This window comes from Vombatus ursinus, unplaced genomic scaffold (genome assembly GCF_900497805.2).
Source record: "Vombatus ursinus unplaced genomic scaffold, bare-nosed wombat genome assembly UNPS02014838.1, whole genome shotgun sequence".
NCBI lineage: Eukaryota > Metazoa > Chordata > Mammalia > Diprotodontia > Vombatidae > Vombatus > Vombatus ursinus.
The window spans coordinates 1,723,256-1,742,899 of record NW_020954616.1 but is presented as its reverse complement, the minus strand read 5'-3'; the positions used below and the strand labels follow the sequence as shown (position 1 = coordinate 1,742,899).

At 36.6% G+C, this 19,644-nt stretch overlaps 1 pseudogene; it reads left to right on the top strand.

The window, feature by feature from the left end:
• The first annotated feature begins 3,319 nt into the window (after positions 1-3,319).
• On the top strand, positions 3,320-19,321 carry LOC114026396 (annotated as a pseudogene).
• The last annotated feature ends 323 nt before the right edge of the window (positions 19,322-19,644 follow it).

The window sequence follows — 19,644 nt, the reverse complement described above, 5'->3', positions numbered from 1 at the left end:
AGAAGATGAAGATCACATCAAAGGATCACATCAAGATTATAAAGTTGGAAGATTGAAAGAACAGCAGTCCTTCAACAAAACTAAGAAGTTTGGAAAAACGCTAAGTTTGGGAGAAAGATAATGAGTTCAGTTTTATACATTTTGAGTTTGCTATCTCCAGGACACCCAATTTAGGACATCCAATAATCAGTTGCTGATGCAAGACTGAAACTGAAAAGAGTATCTGAGGTTGGATACATAGATCTGATTCATGTACATAATGATGATAATCAAAGCCCTGGGACCTGGTGAGGTCATTTAGAAAGCACACAAACAGAAGAAAAAAGAACCTAGGACAGAGCCTTCAAACACACCCACAGTTAGGGAATGTAATATGCATAATGAGTCAGAAGATTGAAAAAGAACATTCACGTAGAAAAGAAGAGAACTAAGAAAGAGTGGTGTCATGAAAACCCAATGAGGAAAGAGTATCCAAGAGAGGAATAGTGTTGACAGTGTAAAATGCAATAGATAAGTTAAGAAGGATGGGGAGTGAGAAAGAGTGTTAAATTTGGCAATTAAGAGGTTGTTGGTAATTTTAGAGAGAACAGTTTTTTGTTTTCTTTTTGGGTTTTTTTTTTAGGCAATTGGGGTTAAGCGACTTGCCCAGGGTCACACAGCTAGTACATGTCAAGTGTTTGGTCTGAGGCCAGATTTGAACTCAGGTCCTCCTGACTTCAGGGCCAGTGCTCTATCCACTGCAACACCTAGCTGCCCCAAGAGAGCAGTTTTAATTGAATAGTGAAGATGGAAGCCAGATTACAACAGGTTAAGGAGTGATGAGATCAAGGGCACATGTAGAGAGATAGGCCTTGGCAAGGAGACTCAGGTGAAGGAGGACAGAAAATGGAGATTAATGCCAAAGGATTTTGAAAGGGCCTCAATTTTTTTCCTAAGGAATTGGGCAAAGCTTTCAGCTGACAGAGAATGAAGGAGAGAATATGGGAGGCTTGAGGAGAGAACAGAAGGTTTCTGAAGGGATTGATATAGGGAATCAATTAGGAAGGAACAAAAAGATTACTCTTAACAGTTTCTGAATAAGAAAGTGGAACTTTATGAGTAATGTTGAAATCCAGGGTGTGACCATCCCTATGTGTGGCTGAGGTAGAATGAAGGAATAGGTCATGGGATTTAAGGAGATTGATGAATTGGAAGGTCAGGAAGTTTGAAGGGCATCAGTTGAGGAGAGGAAGATGGTGAGCCAAGTGCTTAACTCCTTAACAAAAGAGAGAAAATGGCCTAAGGGACAACACACAACAACTACCATGATTTGGAATAGGTTGAAATTTTTAGTTGAAGGAATTGCAAAAGAGGAGAGGTAGTTGAATAATAGTGATAAAGGGAGAAATTGGAAGTGAAAGTGGGAAGCAACAAGTATTTCAACTTCCCCATCAGAACCAATGTGTTGGGATTGTGAGTTAAGGTACAGTTTCTCATAGAAAGGAGAACCAGAGATTAAGTGCTTTGTGGAGGAAGCAAGATCTCAGTGAAGATATATAGATGAAAGCATAAAAAGAGTATGAGATGATGAAGTCTAGGATGAAAGGAGTTTTGTTTACTGTGGAATAGGAATTGAAGTCATTGTGAAAGAGATGGGAGGGGTTAGTGTGGGTAATAGATAGGGCAAGTTGTGGGAGTGGAATAAGAAGGCAGAAGATAGTTAGGGAATAGTTTACTTTCGTGTTTCCCAACATTGGTTAACATAGGGATATAGAGAGAAATAGATGGTGGGAGATTGTTAGATATAGGATAGCAGTGGGCAGCTCTAGATAAGCAGCTGAATTGCAATGTTCACGGTCTCTAAGGATTGTTGTTTCCTCAGAGGTCTTGGAATATAGGTCCTTAGTCATCCTTACCTTATCCTCCTGGGTGGAGAGTGGGGAGAAGAGTGGGGTTTGATTGGCTTTCATACTCTTCTCCTTCCTCTGTTGTGGTGAGTCTGGTGGAAGGAAAGGATGTGAAGCAGAGAGTGCTGGGCAAAATCTGGGTCTGGGTCAGCCTGGAAACATGGGACTTTAACTGAACATTCAGGATGGAAAAGATTTGTATAAGCAGAAGGAAAAGGAATGGATATTCCAAGGTGTTAAAGGGCTAATCAGAATACAAACAAAAATAGTTCACATTTATATAGTGTTTTAAGGTTTGCAGTATTTTATCTTTACCCCAGGCATCCTTAGCAAACAGGGAAGGAAAAGGACTCTTTACCTTAATAATAGCTGACATTTAAATAGTTCTTTAAATATATTATCTCATTCAATCCAAATGCCAGTTCTCTGAAGTATGTATCACAAGTATTATTCTTCCCATTTTATGAGGAAAAACAAGATCAAAGTGGTAAGGAATTTGCCTATGGACTAACTAGGTCAGAAGCTAACTTCAAATTCAGGTCTCTCCTGATGACAGATCCATCACTGTCACAAATGAGTTGCAATATAATGGTTACATACTAAATAAACATTTCTCTTGTAGAAAGGCACTCCTCTGCTTTTTTCCTGGGTCTTCCTCTAATTCTAGGGGTGCTTGGGTAATATCTATCAATGTTTATCAGCAGAACCATCCTTAGGGCACAAAGGAATAGCAAACTTGAGCAATTGCCTTAGCCTCATATTCTGTAGGGTTGGGGACCAATATTAAGGGTAACTATAAGAGTATAAGAAGACCCCAAGACACTGTGGGCTAAAATATAACTTGCCCTCTATATGCAACTTCATTCTTCTTACATCACTGTCAGTTAATTGGGTGACCTGTGTGACCCCTCCTGATTTATAGATATAGTCAATAGATATAGTCAATGTTTTAGGTTGTACTGGTTAAAGTTGCCCTTGGCTGTTTCTTTAATTCTCATTTCCCCTCCATGAAAATGTGAGTCACAGGGTGTGATAATTGGTGTAGGCCTACAAATCCCATGGAGAAGATTTTAATTATTAGTGATTATACTAGGAGTTAGGTTATGTGTATTGGAATGATCATTGGATCTAGAATCTAAAGGATCTGGGTTGGAATCCTAGTCCTACCATTTACTAGTTGAATGACTCGAAGAAACCTCACTTTCCTCCTCTGTACAATGGGCAAGGAGTAAGAGGGAAAGAGAAGAATGAAATAGATGATCTCTAGCATCCCTTTCAGTCTAAACTCTATGATTTTGTCTTATTATCCTAAACTGGTAAAGTCTAAAAATAAAAAGTTAGTTTCTGGCTGTAGAGGTTTCTTTCGACATGCAAACTGCTACAAGGTTGTCAAAATGTTGGGTATGGAATCAGGTAAATGAGCTCCACCTATAATGAGCCTGCAGGGCACTGCCTATTTAGATCATGGCTCTGTTGTCCCCAAGAACCCTCTTAATGCACCTTTAGGAATGTACCAAGAGGTCCTACTTGAAGAGTCTTGTTTCCTATTCCTGGCTTTTAAAACCTTCTCCTTATGATGGAGACTATTGAAAGTCAGTGTGAATCTTCCTTTGTGTCCATGGTTCCCCATCTTGGCCATTCACAGTCACAAAGGAGATTGGGACTGACCAAATTCTAAATGGAAAGAATTCCAGACTAATGAAAAGAACACTGGATTTGGATTCAGAAGAGTTGCATTCTAATCCTGACTCTATCTGTTAATAAACTTGTGTTACCTTCTCTGTGCAGTAATAATAATAATAATAATAATAATTAATAATAATAATAATAATAATAATGATAATAGTTAGCATTTGGATGGTACTCTAAGGTGCTATATTATTTCATTTGACCCTCACAATGACTCTTTGAAGTAGGTGCTATTATTATCCTCATTTTACAGACGAGAAAACTGAGGTTGAGAGAGGATCACACAGCTGGTAAGTATCTGGTGCAGAATTAAAAATCTTTCTGGTTCCAAATCTGGCCCTACACCACCTAGCTGCCTTAGTTTTACCATCTTTAAAGGACAGGGTAGGACTACATGATCTCTAAAAAAGTCCTCTCCAGCTTTAGTCATGTCGATGATTCCTTGGTTCAGAGTCTGTTTCCTTTCTGTTGTACAGGCTCCCTCAATCACCTCATTTCTCAATGTGTCTGCAAATCTATGGCCCAGATTCCACATCTCAACACTCTCATCTCCTTTAAGCCTCATTGTCAGAATGTGTTACAATCCTACCCAGAGAAATGTAAGTGATGTTTTAGGAGAAGAAATACAATGAGGATTTGTTGTAGATTGCTTGGTAGGTGTTGCTGTAGAGCATTTAAAAGTCCTGGCTTCCTTGCAAAAAATCTTTTGTTTTTCCCTCTCTTTATGTCCCCTAACTCATATTCCTACTAAAAATTCTTAAGCTGGGAGGAACCTTAAAAAGGTCATTTCATCCATCTCTATATTTCCAAGAAGGACTCTACCTAATCTAGTCCAGTAACATAAGATTCCAGACTGGTTTTAAAGAGCCTACAGGAAAGGTAAGTAAAAACTCTTAGGATCACAAATTCCTGTGATGAATAAGTTTCATTTAATTGATCATCAGTTTAACAGTTGAGAATTTTTTCTTGATGTCTGAGATAGCATATCATAGGGGATGAAGGCAAGCCTTAAAGCCAGGAAGGCCTGGGGTTCAATTTCATTTCTGACACACATTCAGAGTGTGATCCTGGGCAAATCACATAGTCTAATAGTCTCTCAATGCTCTAAGTAACTCTTGGTCCCCACTCAGGAACTCCCTATATCAGTGAAATCAAAGATCCAGTTCATATCCCAGTTCCTATGATAGCATTCCACAGTTTTAAGAGATTTTACTGATCATTTGGTCCTACTTATATCACACCATTGACTTAAACAGAGTATGTATTGTACAAGGCACTATTTTTATGGTTTCAGTTGTACTAGATGACCTCTCTCTCCTCTCTCTCTCCCCCTCTCGCTCTCTCTCTCTCTCTCTCTCTCTCTCTCTCTCTCTCTCTCTCTCTCTCTCCCCCCCTTTCTCTCCTGCTCACACAATGCACCATGCACACACACACACTCACACACACACACACACACACACACTCCCTTCATCATTTTCAAACTCCTATCTATCCATGCCTCCACCATCTTCTACTTAGGAAGCTGATTTCCAAAACCAAGTGAAAGACTTTATATTTATCTCTATTACATTTCATCTTCTTAGATTCATCCCTGTCTTCCAGTCTATCAAGACCATTTTTGGATTCTGACTCTGTCATCTAGTGTGCTAACGAACCCTTCCAACTTTGAGTCATTTGAAAATTTGATAAAGCCTTGCTATCTGTGCATTTATCTAAGTTACAGATTCATAGTATCACAAATTTAGATCTAAAAAGGATTGTAAAGGCTATCTTGTCCAAATCTCTATTTTACAGATGAAGAACTAAAGCCAAAAGGGGGTAAATATTTTGCCCAGGGGCACAGGACTAATAAATATCTGAGGCAGGATTTGAATTCAGTTCTTCCTGACTCCAAGTCCAGCACTCCATCCACTATGCCATGCTGCAAATTTGTCTTAGACACAACAAATTTGAGATGCCTTGGATATCTAATTCAAAATGCCCAATAGGCTAATTACAATGTGGAATGGGAGCTCAAAAGAGAGAGTGTAGAACAATACTATAGTCACAGGAAAGACTCATACCCACCTTCTTATTCATCCACTTCAGCCATGCCATAGGCTCAAATAATAGTTCTTTCCTTTTGTGGTAAGTAAAATAAGTCTAATTACTTCTCCATATGAAAGCCCTTCAAATTATCTTGAAGACAGTTGCTTAAATCTGTCTTTTCTCCAGACCAAACAATTTCAGTTCAAATAGTAACATAATCACTTTGCTTTGAGTATCAATCTTCATATCATCAACTCTTCTTGTCATTCTTTAAAGGTTTATTTTTTGCTATCAGAACCTTTCCCTTTTCTCAACCCTGCTCAAGTTTCTAGACCTGGTTGCTCAGAAAGACTGAGATTGCTTCAAGGCTCACTTCTATACAAACTATAAAAATGAATGTACTTATATTCACTGAAGAACTTTTTGTGGGGTGTGACAAGACCCTCAGCCTAATAAATCAGAGCTTTGCTTTTCCTTGACTCAAAAAGCATCACAAAAGTAGTTAAACTAAGCTAAGTTTAGCTAAGGCAAGATTTAAGTCTCAGTAATTATGCTATCAAATGCTAGAATAACTTCTCTAATTCTTGTCTAAGTATCTAAGTTTTGTGAACCTCTCCCTAAATTAAAGACCAGAAGTATCTGTCCAGGAGAAAGCTTTTTTTTATTTATAAGACCTTGCCTTCTGGCTACGCTAATTTGATTGGGGAATGCTGATTGAAAAGTTAATAGCAAGTGAAAAAGTCATAGGGGTTTAGATGAATCTTATCGTTTACCTGATTCCAGTGTAAAAATGAAAATAATTTGAACTTGTTTGCAAAGGATATGTGAACATTGCAAAGTATAAAATTACATGTGATTTTACTACTTTCAAGTATAATTGAAACTACTATATAATTTGTTGTTGAGTCATTTCAGTTGTGTCCAATTCCTCATGATCCCATTCAGGCTTTCCTTGGCAAAAATACTGGAGTAGTTTGTCATTTCCTTCCCTGGTTCTTTTACAGATGAGGAAACTGAGGCAAACAGGGTTAAGTGACTTGCCCAGGGTCACACAGTTGCCTGAAGCTGAATTTTAGTTCAGGTCGTTCTGACTCCAGGGCCGGCTCCCTATTGACTATGATAGAGAGATAATTAAAGATATAGATATCTATAGATGTATATACATAAGTCTATAGATATCTATACATATGTGTGTATGTGTATGTATATGTGTATGTGTATAGGATGTATATATGTATGCATAGTATAGTATATATAAAATATTTCATAGATAATATTATATAAGTACTATATAATAATAATTTATTATTATTGAAACAAGTATAATTTAAACTAAAATAGTCTGGTGAAGTTTTAACTAGTAAATTAACAAATTAGCTATAACTAACAGGCCCAGTGTTTATATGTTCATAAATGTTTTCCAAGGTTTCAAAAATTTTTTGTAATCAAATTTTTTTGTAATCAAACTGCATTTCTTTTACAATTTTTTTACAATCTTGTTTGTTGAGTTTCTCCTATAATCTTAGTTGGTTCTCTCAATTTGCTTAATACTCTTCTCTTAGATAGATCAAAAGTAAACTTCAGTCCAAGACAGGTCAAAATTTTCTTTAAGTTCTGAAGTAGAAGAATCAACATGTCTTGTGTTTTTTACATCTATGTTATACCCATGTATATTCAAAAACTGCATACATGATGACCTTTCTAAAAGATGTAATTTTCAGAACACAGATTTAAACAGCACAGGACCAAGAACAAATTTCCGGAGAATTCTACCAAAGACTTTATTCCAAGTTGACATTGAACCATTAATAACTACTTTTTTAGTCCTTTCCTCTAATGTACATATCTCCAACTTTCCCACATGAATAATATGAGAAAAGCTGGCAAATAACCCTTTTGCTAAAATCTAGGCAAACTATATTGCTAATATTTGTCTGATTAACCAATTTACTAATGCTGTCAAAAAAGGAAATAAGGTTAGTCTGCCCTGACCTGTTCATGATGAAGCCATCTTGGTCCTTTGTGATCATTTCCGTTTCCAGATGTGTATCAACCATCACTTTAATAATCAGGTCTAGAATTTTGCCATAAATAAATGTCCAGCTCATTGGCATCTAGTTTTCAGACTATTCTCTTCTTTTTTTGAAAAATGAGATATTTTACCCTTTCAAATCCTGTAATACTTCTCCCATTCTCCATAGCTTTTATATCACTGACAGTGGCTGTCAAATCATATTCATCAGTTCTTTCAGTACCCTAATCAAGTCCACTAGCATATATTAAGTGCCTGTACTTTACCATTCACTATAATAAGGGCTAGAAATACAAAGAAAGGCAACAATTTAATTTAATTTAATTTAAAAATCAGTCCCTCTTCTGAAGGAGCTCATAGTCTAACGGGGGAGAAAAGATCCAAACTATATATAAACAAGATATAGACATGATAAATTACAGATAACCTCACAGGGAAGGTATTAACAGGCTTCTTGCAGAAGATGGTGTTTTGACTAAGACTTAAAGGAAGCCAGAGAAGCCAAGAAGCAGAAATGAAGAGGGAGTGCATTTCAGGCATGGAGGATAGTCTGTGGAAGTGCTGTGGAAGGAGATGGAGGATCACATGTGAGGAATAACAAGGATGTCAGTGTCACTAAATTGTAAAGTTACATGGAAGAGAGTAAAGCATAAGAAGATGGGAAAGGTAGGAAGCAGACAGGAAATGACTAGGATATATTTCATCTGGGCCATGTGATCTGAAATGGGTATCAACTCCTTATTAGCCATTTTTTTCTTTTCTTCACAATCCAAAAATCATTTAATCTCCCTGGAAGAGAAAATAAAATAATAAAATCAAAAAATCAAAATAATAATTAACCAATTCTGCCTTGACTCTGTCACCAGTTATCATTATCCTCTCATGCTGCAGTCCTATCCCCTTTTTGATCCTTCTCTTTTGTCAATATTGATTTTTTTTCAATGCAACTTTTTGTTGTCCTTTATTTTTTCTCACCAGCCATAATCTCTTCTGAGTTTTAAGACTCCTGGCACTATCATAGTTTTACTTTTTTTTTTTTTTTGATGAACAAAAATCTTTTTTTCTTTCCTTCCCACCATCCCCTCCCATTTATAGAAAATGATAAGCAAAACCCTTGTAACAAATATGCATAGTCAAGCAGAACAAATTCCTGTATTGGTCATTTCCAAAATATATATATGTCTCTTTCTGCACCGTGCATATATCACCTCTCTGTCGTGAGGTGGGTAGCATGTTTCATCATGAGTCCTCTGGAATTGTGGTTGGTTATTTTGTTGCTCAGAGTTTATAAGTCTTTCAAAACTGTTTATCTTTGCACAGTTGTTATTGTATAAATTGTTTTCCTAGTTCTGCTCATTTCATTCTGTATAAATTCATATAAGTCTTCCCAGGGAAAGAATTTGGAACTCAAAATTTAAAAAAAAAAAGAATGTTAAAATTGTTTTTACATATAATCAGGGAAAATCATTAAATAATTATAAAAAAGAAACACATGTATTGTACAAAGTAAGTGACAAATAGTGAAAGTCAAGGAAAGTGTTTAAGTCTATAAAATGTGATTATCCTTTTTGTTCAATGGTAGACTGCATCGAAAAGACCACCAGAGGACATGGGGGCTGGCTGCAATAGAGTGGTCATCCCCTAGGGTCACACAGTTTCTCTGAAATACCTTCCAACATTTCTTACAGTACAAGAGTCTCCTATTACATTCATGCGTTATAATTTATTCAATCAATTGGTGGTCACCTCCTTATTTTTCCACTTCTTTACCACTCCAAAACAAGCTATTATAAATATTTTTGTACATCTAGTCCTTTTCTTTTTTAATTATTTTTTAGAACATGGGTCCTAGCATTAATATTACAAGAACTTTCATTTTTATAGGTTATTTCTCTATTGACTTTCCTTGTTTTTATCATCTACATGGATCTTTGCAAAAATCTAAATTGGGTGGTGAGTTATCTGTGCATCCATACCAATCACTTCAGAAAGTTAATTTTTATTCTTCATCAAAATTATGTTCCTCTGTGTCCAGAATTTCATTCTTGAGATTTTCACATCTCTACTCAACTTTGGTATATAGGATCCTACCCATCCATCTCCTGAACCCTTTGAAATCTGATCTCTAAAATCTAGGGTGCATATAAGACTGAGCTCTATTCTAATTTCTTTCTTTATCAGAGACTCTAAGAAGTATTGGTTACTTCCGCACCAGAAACCAGTTAATGAGAATATACCCAGAAAAAATTTTTCCTTTATTAATTCCCCTATCTTTTGAAGGAAAAATTATTATTAAGGCAAGATTTTTTTTAAAAAAAAAAAGAAGTTATTAGCTGCTCTGCTTTTGGCAGAGAGAGAAGTTCAGTAGATTTCTTTACAGTTGAAACCCCCCCCTTACTGTATGCCAGGTTTGTGCTATGTTTAAAAAACTCCTTATCTGTGTCCTCTTTCTGTCCTGGTGTTCCGTAGTCAATTGCAATACTGCTTCTGATTGTCACTCCATTGATCTTCAACCTAATCATATCCACCATGTTTCCCACCCCCCAGCAACCCCACCTGACATGCCTGCTTACTACACAATGTTACTCTTCCTTTTCTTACTGTTCCGTCACTTTTGAATAACACCTACCCAACCAGAGTTATGGGACAATTAGGTGGCACAGTGGATAGAGCACCAGGCCTGAAATCATAAGACCTAAGTTCAAATTCTGCCTCAGATACTTACTAGCTGTGTGATCTTGAGCAGGTCATTAACTCTATTTGCCTCACTTCCTCAACCGTAAAATGAGCTGGAGAAGGAAATGACAAATCACTCCAGTATCTTTGCCGAGACCAAAAGGGGTCACAAAGAGCTGGAAGTGACTGAAACAACTGAGCAACAACCAGAGCTATATTCTAGTAATGAATTTCATCTCAGTGATACTTCTGAGATCAAATTTGACCCTTGCATTAGGATCATCAGTTTATCTTGCTTTTTGCCTAAATTTTCTCCATTTGTATATAGACATTTGAGACCAAGAATTTAATATTGGTTCTTTTCTTTGATTTTGTCCCTTGTGAACTTCTTTATGATATTTATCTTGGTAGAGGCATATATGTGCGTATATACATACATATATATTACACAAATATGTCTATGCACATGGGTATTGATATCTATATATGTCTATATATATATATATATATGTATGTATGAATACATACACACATATATCTTTATCAAGATAAATGCCAGAATACTGTTGTTGTTGTTGTTGTTGTTGTTGTTGTTGTCTGTCTTTTATTTTCAAAGAAGACCAATGACATCATGGGGTGATATCTTGACTTTCTTATGAACTGGATTTAAGTGAGGCAGAATTTGACAAAGTCATCAGCCTCACTCTCTCTTCCAGAGTCATTAAAATCCAGTGGCAAGACAAAAGTCAGTATGACTGGTGATGGCCTGAGATGCAGTGAATGACCATGGTGTCTTCAATGCCTGACCAAGCTCTAAGCATCCACAGTACCTGCTTCAGCCACCTTCGTGGCTGTTGGAACAAATTGTTCTCCTCCTCCTACTCTGCCAGGGGAAGTTTTCATATGCTTGGGGTAAACATTTCCCTAACTCATTGATATGTTTGAAGACTATCGTTTACCCTCAACCAGAAAGAATTGCTATGTAACAAAGGAAGGAGAATAGGAATTGAGATCATTTTGGGACCATGGCTTAAAATATAAGAACTAATGACTCCTCGCCAGGAACAAATTACCTGATAAGAATGCATTTACCTAGTTTCATATGAATGTAATCAAAACAACTGTAAGCTAAAAAAAATTAGGGGAAGGAGAAAAATGCATACATACATACATGTGTACATGTGCATGCATGTACACAGTCATGGATACATAAATATGCATGTATGTATTTTTATCTCTTCCTCATTTTTTCAGTTTAAAGCCCTTTTGATTACATTTACAAAAAAACTAGGCAAACCCATTCTTATCAAGCAATCTGTTCTTAGCCAGGAGCTTGTTATTCTTATATCTTAAGCCATGATCCCAAAATCCAAATCCCATTCTCAGACACCACCTTATTAGCCAACTTTTTACTTTCCATGACTCATAGGATCACAAGATTTCAAGCAAAAAAAAAAACTTTAGAGATCCTTTAGTTCAGAGTTCTCATTTTATAGATTAGGAAACTAATACCCAGAGAGGTTAAGTGACCTATGGCCACATAATTAGCAAGAAGAAGATTTAGGATTTGAGGTCAGGCTCCTTAGGCTCCATTTCTAATAGTCTTTACCCAAACAGCCATCTTATTGCAGCTGGCCCCCATTTCCTCTGGTGGTCTTTTCAATGTAGTCTACTATTGAACAAAAGGAACAGTTACTTTTTGTAGACTTAAGCACTTTCCTTGACTTTCACTATTTATCCCTTACTTTGTACAATACATGTGTTTTTTAATAGCTATTCTATATTTGATTTTGCCATAATTACATGTAAAACAATTTTAACATTAATTTTTTTTAATTTTGAGAATTTTCAAAATTCTTAAAAATTTTTGAGAATTTGTTCCAAATTCTCTCCCTCCCTCTGCTCCATCTTCATTGAGAAGGCAAACAATTTAGTATAGGTTATGTATGTGCAGTCATGTAAAACATATTTCCATATGAATCATGTTAATACATGTTTCTAAAAACTGACAGAAGGAAGTCAAATACCATTTTCAAGTGCATTATAGTAGCTCATCCTTTAAAGTAGAAATTCTTAACTTTTTTGGTGTCATGGTCCCCTTTGGGAGTCTGGTGAATGCTAAGTACCCCCTCTTAGAGTAATATTTTTAAATGTATAAAATAAAATACGTAGGATTAATCAATCAATAAACATTTATAAATACCTACTATGCGCCAGGCATTATACTACACAGTGGATAACAAAATGAACCAATTATATTGAAATACTTTTATCAATTTTTTTTGAAACAAGGTAATAAACCCCGAGGTTAAGAACCCCTGCTTTAGTTTCCATGGAGAATCCCCCATTCTATCGTTCAATCTATTTGCTGAGTACTTATGGTTCTCATGTGCAAGATCTTTTCTTGCTAATAGATAGGTATATCTATATATCCTAAAACTTCAAATAATAACAGTAGTTCATATTTATATAGCACTTTAATGTTAGTAATAAAAAACAACTCTAAGCTGTAGATAGTATAAGTATTACTATACCCATTTTTCGAAAGAGAAAACTTAGACTCAGCAAGGTTAAGAAAATTGCCCATGATTGCTCAACTAATAAGTTACTGTCTCAGACAGTATTTGAACCCAAGCCTTGATTACAAGTTAGTGCTCCCCTCATTATTCCACCCACCTCACTACTATTCCTGGTTCAAATAATTGTGTTTAACATATGGTAAGCAGAAGCAGTGCAGTTAATTCTTAGCTCAAGATAACTGGCATTCTAGCAAGTTTTATAATGTATTTGACCTAATTCTGTGTCTGGAAGGCAACCCCCCACAATACTTGTGGTAGGACAAGAGGGGGTGGGAGATGACTGAGATCTATCTTCCCCCCTTCTTGAAAACAGAATTTTTTTTTCTTCTGGGCTGCCTAACTCCTACATGATGAAAAAGCTGACCAGAATTGCAGAAAATTTCCCAAGATAAAAATGACTCCTCCCATATCACCTCCAAGGAAACACGCACAACATTTTTAATCAGTGGCACCCACAGAGAGAAATTCCTCACCAGAGCTAAGAGACAGTTGAGAAGTAGAACCATGCAAATAGGGAATATGCACATTGCCAAAGCCACATTCTAAGTCAATTCAGTCAAAGTAATTTACTCAGTCTATTTGGTGGAATTTTTCCAATTCTGTTTTCTTCATGCTTTTTAGCCCTGGAGAATATTCAGTGGAGATATAGGATCAGACAGAAGTGAGTGAGGTTATTTTCCAGGGATTTCCCAGCTTTCATGATGACCAGTTCATTCTCTTTGTTGTGTTTCTTTTCTGTACATCTTAACTCTGGCTGGCAATGCCATCATCATAATTATCATCAGCATTGATCATCACCTCCACACTCCTACTTCTTCTCAACTATGCTGTCCACTTTGGAGACCTTGTATAGTTTGGTCGTTAATCTATAAATGCTTTCCAACCTCATGAGCTTTAGCCAATCCATCACCTTGGAAAGCTGTGCCACCTTTTTCTTTACCATCTTAGCTATCAACAACTTAGCTATAAGTTTCTTGCTCACAGCAATGGGATATGATTGATATGTAGCCATTTGCAACCCCCTGAAGCATACAGTCATCATGAAGTTAGTTGGCATGTGGAGCATGTAGTAGTGATCTTATTATAGCAATGACATAGGTGACATCAGTGTTTAATCTTCCTTTCTGTGATAAAGAAGTGACCCACTTCTTCTGTGACATTCATCCTGTAATGAAACTTCCCTGCATTGACACCACTGTCAAAGAGATTTTCATACTCATAATAAGTGTGATGGTGATCCTGGTGCCCAAGGCCTTTGTCCTCTTCTTCTATGTGCTCATCATCTTCACCATCCTTAAAATTGCCATTTTGGGGGGTTGGCAGAAGGCCTTTTCTCCATGTGCCTCCCACATCACTGTGATCATTATTCACTATGGTTATGTATCTATTGCTTACCTAAAGCCCAAATCAGAGAACACCAGAGACCAGGACCAGTTGACTTCATTGACCTATACTGTTATCACTCCACTGCTCAATCCTGTTGTACATAGCCTTAGGAACAAGAAGGTCAAGGAAGCTCTGTGTCAAGTTTTAGGCAAAATGATTTGGTTTGGTTTTGGTTTTTTATCCTTCGCTTCATGGTATCAAGAAACCACAACACTAGATAAGAGAGGGCCTGGATAGGTATATGTCACTCAAAAAAAATTGGATATTAAAAAATATTAAGGAATTCAGGAACCAGAGAATATTTGCATGGAGGTCAAAGAGGGAGAAACAAAAGCTATTTTTTATTGTAGCATACTACATACCATCTAGACAGAAAGAGGAAATAGATGAGGTGTTTGGGGAATACCTCACAACCCTGGCACACAGGCATGATATATAATAGTGATGGGGGCTTTAATTATCCAGACATCTACTGAAGTTCTCTCTCTCTGTCAAAAACAGGGTAGCTAACAACTTTTTTTTTTTACCTCAATAATAATTTCACCCTTTAAAAGGTAGAGGAATCAACAAGTAAAAGTTCCTTCCTGGATCTCTTCTCACAAACAAGGATAATTTGCTTGCTGGGGTAAAAATTATAAAACTTTATAGGTAAGTGGCCCCTTCTTCTTAGAGTTTACGATAAAACAGGTGAAATCCAGGTGTGCTTTGATGTGCATGCTACATTTGGGGAAAGTAGACTTCAAAGGGTTCATATAGGTAGGATCACATTGAGTAAATTCTACAGAGGAAGGCCCAGGAAGGATGAGAGAGGATCACAAATAAAATTTGGGAGACACAAAGGGAAACAATTCCAATAAGGAAGGGCAATGGGATTCATTTGAAGAGACCAATCTCACTGCTCAGAGGAAACATGCAAACTTAAATTTCAAAAAGAAATGGATAGAAATTAGAAGCAAGGCCAAGTTGCAGAGGATGAAAGAAGAGTTGCATGGTCCTTTTAAAATAGTTTCAGTAAATGTTAAAGCTCAGAATGATCTGAAACTAGCAAAGGAAATGAAGATCAACAAAATATTTTTTGTTTTTAGCTATTGTAAAAGACAAAGGAAGAAAATAGAAGATAGGGGACTTTTGGTTGGGAGGGATGCAACAATGATAAATGACCAAAATAGCCAGAGTTGCTCAATTTTTATTTTTTTTCTCTGCAAAGGATAATCATCTTCTATTGGAAGTGACAGAACAAAAATGACTAACAGGTAATTGATACCCAAGATAATAAAAAAACATCTAATTTCCCTCGAAAAATTCAAGTTACTTAGCCCAGATAACCTTAATCTTTGTTTCCTGAAGGAACTGGCACATGAAATTGCTGAGTCAATATCAATGATATTTGAAAGAATGTAGAAAATAAAAGAGGTAGCAAAAAATTGGAGAAGGGCAAAGGTGATCCTAATTTTCAAAAGTGGAAAAGAGCAGTCTGCAGAACTATAGCCCAACAAATATGATTTTGAAACTAAGCAAAGAGAGGTTCATCTCTAGATTGACTTTGGAGGAATAAAATTTTGGGTCACAGTAAATTTATGCCACACTATTCAATCTCACCAAACTGGTATTCTCTCTGTTCCTTACATAACCATCTCTTATCTCTATACCTTTGCACTGGCTGCCCCTCCCCCATGCTTGGCTGGTACTCACTCCATACCTCATGGAGTCCCTTTTTTTCTTCCATTCAGCTTAAGCACCACCTTCTTCATGAAGCCCTTCTAATCCTTCCAACTACTAGTGCTCTCCCTCCCCAAATACTTTGTCTTTATTACATATTTATTACCTTATATTTATTTAGCATATACTCATTGTCTCCCCTAATAAAATTATTGGCTCCTTGAAAGTAGAAATTATTTTGTTGTTTGTATATGTATGGCCAGTGCCTTTGCATAGTATCTAGCATAGTCAGTGCTTAATAAATGCTTGTTGATTGATTAATTGACTTTCCAGATGGGTTGAACTAGCCAGAACTAGCATACCCACTGACATAATCTTCAAGAACATAGTGTTATCTTCATACAGTAAGGATTTATCAAAATAAGACACCAATGATACATATTAATTAGCAGATCCATTTTGTGACAAACCACCAGCTCACCAAACATGACTTCACCATATTCATCAAAATATTCATTCATATTGATCCCTTCTTCTGCCACCCTCACCCAAGAAACTAACTATAGTTTAGGTCTGTGCTTTTTTTTTTCCATGCCCCAAGTATGAAAAGCCAAGTATTATGAAGCTTTGATGCATTGTATTAATTAGCTTTTAGGATACAAAACACATTTTGCCACAGTGTGAGAAGCTTCTGGTGTACAAACTATGTCAGGAGGTAAAATACAGGTACACAGTCTGGTTCCTTAATTCAGCTAGATATTATTTAAAACATGCCTATGGGGCAGAGCCAAGATGAAGAAGAAAGGGCAGGGACTTGCCTCAGCTCTCCCAAATTCCCCTCCAAACAACTTTAAAATAATGCCTCAAAATGAATTCTGAAGTGGCAGAACCAACAAAAGGATATGGTAAACAATTTTCCAGCCCAAGACAACTTAGAAGGTTGGCATGAAAAGCCCATCTCACTTGCGTAAGAGTGGAGCACAGTTCAGTGTACACCCCTCCTGGCAAGCCAGAAGCAGGCCTTGAAGGTGACTGCAGCAGGGTCAGACAACTGGTCAGAAGGAGATTACAGGGGACCTTTTGCTGGCACTGGGTGTAGGACTCTATTGTATTGCCCACATGCAGTTCTGGGTCACAGTTCCAGGGCAAAGAGGAGTACTAGCACAGTAGAAATCCCAGACACAGAGGCCAGAGACCCTGGTCACAGTTCTAGGGCAGAAAATCGTGCTTGTGATCATTCACAGACCAGAGCACACTCCAGGAGCACAATGAACACACCTCTCCTTAAATCGTACCACCTTGCAAGAACTGAAAACTTACAGACCCCCAGAGCTAGCTCTGAAAATAGAAACACAAAACAACTCTAAAACTTGGAACAGTGCCCCCTACACCCCAAGAGAAAAGCCCAACTTTAACATGGAGTTAAAAGTCAAAAAATAGGCTGGGAAAATGAGCAAACAACAACAATAAAATAACCTGACTATAAAAAGTTACTATGTTGACAGGGAAGATCAAAACACAAACTCAGAAGATAATAAAGTCAAAACAGCTACATCCAAAGCCTCAAAGAAAAAATGTGAATTGGTCACAGGCCCCCAAAAAAAGAATTACTGGAAGAGCTAAAAAAGGATTTAAAAAATCAAATAAAAGAGAGAGTAAAAATTGGGAAAAGAAATGTAAGTGATGCAATAAAATCACTTTTTAAAACAGTCAACATGTTGGTAAAGAAGGCACAAAAAATACTGAAGAAAGTCATACCTTGAAAATAGAATTGGCCAAAAGGAAAATTATGTACAAAAATTCACTGAAGAAAAGAACTCCTTAAAGAAGTAAAATTGGCCAAATAGAAAAGGAAGTACAAAAACCCACTGAAGAAAATAATTGCTTAGAAATTAGATTTAGGCAAGGAGAAGCTAATGTCCCCATGAAACATCAAGAAACAATAAAACAAAATTTTAAAAAATTAAAAATGGAAGAAAAGGTGAAATATCTCATCAGAAAAGCAACTGATCTAGAAAATGATATAGAAGAGATAATTTAAGAATTATTAGACTACCTGAAAGCCATGATAAAAAAAGAACCTATACATTATATTTCAACAAATTATCAAAGAAAACTCTCCTGATATCCTAGAACCAGGGAGTAAACTAAAAATTAAAGGAATCCACTGATCACTTCCTAAAAGAGATCCCAAAATGAAAACTTCCAAAAATATTATAGCCAAATTTTAGAGCTCCCAGGTGAAAGAGAATATACTTCAAGCAATCAGAAACAATTCAAATATTACGGAGCCACAGTCAGGATCATACAAGATTTAGCAGCTTCTATATTAAAGAGCTAGAGGACTTAGAATATGATATTCCAGAGGGCAAAGGAGCTAAAATTATAAGAATCACCTACCCAGCAAAACTGAGTATAAATTAAAAAAAAAATTAAAAAAAATTTAAATAAAATTTAAATAAAAAAAATTTATAGGAAAAATGGATATTTAATGAAATAGAGGACTTTCAAGCATTCCTGATGAAAATTCTAGAGCTGAATAGAAAAGTTGACTTTCAAATACAAGACTCAAGAGAAGCATAAGAAGGTAAGCAGGAAAGAGAAATCATAAGAGATTCAATAAAGTTAAACTGTTGACATTCCTACATGGGAAGATGATACTTGTAACTCCTAAGACTTTATCATTATTGGAGCAGTTAGAAAGCATATACATAGACAGAGGGCATAGATGTGAGTTGACTATGATGGAATGATATCTACAAAAAGAAAATTAAGGGGTGAGAAAAAGGGATACAAAGGGATACAAAAAGAAAATTAAGGGGTGAGAAAAAGGGAGACAGAGGAAAGGAGAGGTAAAATGGGATAAATTATCTCACATAAAAGGCATGAAAGGGAGTGCTTTTACAGTGAAAGGGAATATATGGGGTGTCAGACAATGTTTGAACCTTACTTTCATTGGAATTGATTCAGAGAGGGAATAACATACACACTCAGTTGGGTATAGAAATCTATTTTACCCTACAGGCTAGCAGGAGAGAAAGAACAAAAGGAGGGGGTCACTGATAGAAGCAGGGCAGATTTGGGTAGGCAGTGATCAGAAGTAACACTTTTGGTGTGTGTACTCATCTCGAGTTCCACACCTACTTCCTGAAAGAAGTGTATTTAAGGTTTCAACTGCTTCATTCATCCTAAGTCTGTCTAACTTATTGTGTCTATTTGGATACCAAAGGTTATTTCCAACAGTGGGGGCTCATCCCAGGATGACATCATCGGATTGGGGATTGACCACCACTGGAGAACGAAAATGGGTGCCCCCACAGAGTTTTGGCACCTTCATTACCCAGGCAGTGGCCTCTCCTCTCCTACTTCAGAGGACCAAGAGTTAGACATTTCAAAAGGGTATGATTTTCAAAAGAAACCAAGAAAACTGAGGATGGAGAGAATTCCAGATATGGACAACAGCCAGCAAAAATGCACAGAGTCAGGACATGGAGTGTCTTATTTAAGGAACATCAAGGAGACAAGTGTCACTGGATCCCAGAGTATGACACTCAAAGAGTAATGAAGAAATACCTGGTGGGCATAAATGTTAATTCATTCAAGAAGTAAGGGCAAGGATTGTCTTTAACTTCTCTTAAAAACCCTCACATGGTTCTGGCACGTAGCAGGCACTTAATAAAGGTTAATTGACTGACTATTTCTCCTGTCA